Genomic DNA, 4,281 nt, shown 5'->3' on the forward strand with positions numbered 1-4,281 from the left:
GTGATCTTCGGACAAGTCACAACTTGGGTTGGAACCCGCTCTCTAATCCGAAAAGGTCTGGCCAGGACGTCCCTAAAGGGCCTTCCAACTGTCTATGACTAAGATTTGGGGACAAATAAAAGCCATGAGGCGTTCATGCGGCAGGGACCAGGGTTGGGGCATGGACTAAGCGACCTCTGGATGCCCTCGCGGGGCTGGGAACTGCGGATTTCTTCACAGCCCGGGGAAGCGAGATACAGGCTCCTCCGGGCCTTACAAAGCAGTGCGGTTAGAGTCGTTGGGTGGCGGCTATGTTTTCCAGCGAGAGCACACGATGCTTATCATCTTTTGTGCAGGTCGATGCGGAAGCCACCGAGACCACCCAGCCTGACAAAGAAAAGAATTCTTGTCTGCAGTTGACAGCCCTCAGGTTGAAGGCTTTCCATTTGGCCCCGAGGTTGTCACTCGCAGAACAATGGCAGCAAGCAGGGTGGCTCTCACCTGAGACTGGCGCTGCCGCCAGGGGAGGGGCAGCGGGGACGGGGGCGTCGTGTCTCCTCCCTGGGTAGCAGTGTAAGTCGCTCCCGCCTGCAGCAGACGGGCTCGGGGCTGTGGAGGATTACTGTCGGCGTGGACGGTGCCTCCCTGCAGGTCAGAAAGCAGTAAGCGCTTAACACGTCACTCTTCAGTTTTAAAAGGATGATAAGATACTGATACAAAGACATAAATCTCAAAAGCATTATGTTGAGGGGAAAAAGACACATTTTTAAAAGTTCTACTGTACATTCCATTTCTATGAAGTTTTAGAGCGAGCAAAACTAAGCTGTGGTGTTAGAGATCAGGTCCACGGTTGCTTCCTCAGGAGATGGGAGGCAGGGGTTTTCTAGGGGATGGAAGGAAATGTACCTTGTCCCGAATGTCTTTGTAAAACTCAGTGAACTGTGTACTTAAAATCAGTGCATTTTACTATATACAAATTATACCTCAGTATCATTGGTTAAACAACTGAACTGCGAAAAGACATAAAATGACTTTTCTAATCCTCAAAAGAAATCCATGGTCAAACTAGAAGACTTGTGAAAGGACAAATTTTTAAAGTAAAATGAAATACAAATTAATCATATCTCATTACCCAGAGTCATTTTTATATTGATAGTGATAACCTTTGTTTTCACAAAAAAATGCAGTTTTGTAATCTGATTTACTTATTCATTTATTCATTTGTGCACTGAATTGACACTATATGTACACAGTTAAAATTTCACGATACAAAAGAGCATCAAGTAAACAATTTCTCTCCCATCCCACTCTCCATCAGTTACTTATAGATTCTCCTAATGATACCTCATGCATTTACAAGCACATATGAAATGAGGTTCCTTAAGGGAGGAAAAAATTGAAAAATTCCATACACATAATTTGCACCTATATTAACTTGCTTCATTAATGTAGCATGACAACATGAATATCTATGTCATTAAAATGTTTTGCAATGTCATTTTAAATAGATTTTTGACAACCATAAACCAGAAATGTACAGTCATAAGAGTAAAGCTGAAGGCATTTTAAAAAATCGACTCTACTTTCCTGTCTAGTACCAATATATACTAACAGAACATTTCCAGCATTCCAGAAAAGCTTTGGATACTTCTTAATTACTGTGTCCCTTCTCCCTCAAAAACAACATGATTCTGACTTCCAATATCCAATAGGTTTTGCCTGGTGTTTGAACTTTATATGGTGGAATTATACTGTACTTATTTTTATGTCTATACTCTTTCATTCAACAGTATATGAACGAGATTCACTCAGGCTGAATATAGCAACATTTTATTCACTCATTGCAATATATAGTATTTTTTTGCATAAACATATCATAATTTATTTACTTGTATTGACATGTAGACTATTTCCAAGTTTTGGCTATTTTAGTTGCTATGAATATTCTTTAATGTCTTTTGGTGACCATATGTAAACATTCATTATACATACTTAGAAGTGAAATTGCTTTAGTAGAAAAATGCTAATTTCTCAAAAAAGTGCCAATTCACATTCTTACCTGCAGTGTATAAGTGTTCTGATTGCTCTACATCCCTACTTACAGAATCTATTTTAATGGATACATAGCATTTTATTGTATGGATTTCCCATATATTATTTCCATAATATTATTTATAGTTCAAAGATTATTTGCCATAGACCTTTGACACTTGGATAAAGCCTGAGAACTTCATCACAGAATATGACACAGTAGTATATGATCTTTGTTTATTTACTTATTTATTTTTCTGGTACCCGAGATTGAACTCAGGACCTTGCACTTGCCAGGCATGTGTAGTGCCACTGAGCTTACATCCCTGGCACCATAAGCTTTATTTTATTTTATTTTTGGTACTGGGGATTGAACTCGGGACCTTGTGCTTGTGAGACAGGCCATAAACTTTATTATTAACACACTAAATAACACTATAGTAGAAGGTCTAATCAATACAATAACTTCAAAATTAGTGTAAATTAAAATATGGTGTTGGGTTATAACTCAGAGATAATGCACTTGTTTAGCACATGTAGCTCAGGGTTCCATCCTCAAGATAAAAAAGAAAAGAAGTTTGCTGGCCTTTGTCTTGCTTCTCCTAGAAATTTGTGCATTTTCTTGACTTTTGCCAAATTTTTAAATGGTCTGTTTTAGCATTTTTATAAAAGAACTCCTCATATATTAGGGATATTACCTGCCTCTATGAAATGTTACCATTTTTGTCATGTCATTAGCTTTACCATTTTGTGGGCTTTAGGATGGACAGAAACTCTGTGTTTGGTGAAATGACAAAGATAAATAAAGGATAAAAGGGGTAAGAGAGGTAGTTGCATCTTTACGATACCCTGAGAGATATTAGCTGATATGGGTTCATGAGCTCTGTTTTGTAGATGAAGAAACAGCCCAGAAAAGGCAAAGGCTGGACTCACAGGGTAAGAAGGTGTCAGAGCTGCATTGCACAGTCCACAACTTCTCACTCAAGGCCTCAAAACCCCCTCTTCTCCAGGGAAAGAGAGTCAAAGGTCCAAGGTAAGTACACAGACAGCCCCTGAAAGGAATGTCAGGTTTTGTGGCTTGGGTTTTTCTTCTCCTTTCTGAGCATGCTTCACATGCCAGCAAAGGGTGTGCATGTGTGCATGTGTGTATGCGTGTATGTGTGTGTTGGGGGGCAAGGAAGCTGTGAGGTTGTTTGTCACTTCTAAGCCATTCTGTAAAGCAGGACCAACCCTGGAACTTGTGATAAAGCTCTAAAGTCTCCTCTGGTCTCTTGTCTCATCAGAGCCCAACTGCCTAGGAATAGCTCAGAATGAGATTCAGCCTGGGGGGTAAGGTCTGGGTTTGGCCTCCAGGTAACTAACAAATTGGCTTCCTGAGGTCTATACATGAACTTCAAATTCATAAAATACCTCCTTTCTTACAATACAGATAAGACAAACTTGCTGCTTCACAGCCTTTAAACTAAAAATTAATAAAAAGACAGAAAAAAGTATTTGCATGCCCATGACACTACATATCTGATCTATAGAAGTCTCCTTTGTGAGTGATTTGAAAATATTTCCTGGTCAAATGCTCTGGACAAAGGCTCCATATTGCACATGCACTTACAGATTCATGATGCTAATTGGTGTAGCTGAGGCTCTTTGTGCAAGGATGAGCCTCTGTAGTGTTTTAACTCAGGGTTTACCTGATGTCTCTGCCCACAGAAGCTATTCTCAGTTAACACTCAAGACCTCTCACCAAATGACAGCTCCATGAAACTCAGTTTTGGGGACAGCGTGACAGAACATGCATATATAATTTACTAGTAACTGTTGCAATATTTTAAAACATTCATTCTCACGTACAACTTGGAACAATGTTACCAGTGTTTTTGAGTTTAAATGAAGACAGGTCAAAGTCTAGCACAACAAACTCCAAGAAACTATCCAGATTCTTCCACATGTGTGATGTGCTTTTAAATGAATCAGATATTCCTTATTTTAAGTGTTTCATTTTCAGAAACTGGATACAGTTCTGACCATATAGACATTTTTATTACATAGGATATTTATTATAATATCATTTTACTATACTGTAGTGCTTGAGTGGCTCAAACTTGGTATCTTTATTAGTACCTATAAAATATCTTAGTTTTTAAACTTTTCAGTATTATTAGCAACATCATTTTGTGAAGTTGCATGTCATTTCATGAAAATATATAAATGGATTTTCCCTTTAGGACATTAAATATTTCCAAAAAGAATTTTTTCATTATAAGAGTAACTCAT

The sequence above is a fragment of the Fukomys damarensis genome, unplaced genomic scaffold (assembly GCF_012274545.1).
Source record: "Fukomys damarensis isolate Sample0158 unplaced genomic scaffold, DMR_v1.0_HiC HiC_scaffold_36, whole genome shotgun sequence".
In the NCBI taxonomy this organism is placed as follows: domain Eukaryota; kingdom Metazoa; phylum Chordata; class Mammalia; order Rodentia; family Bathyergidae; genus Fukomys; species Fukomys damarensis.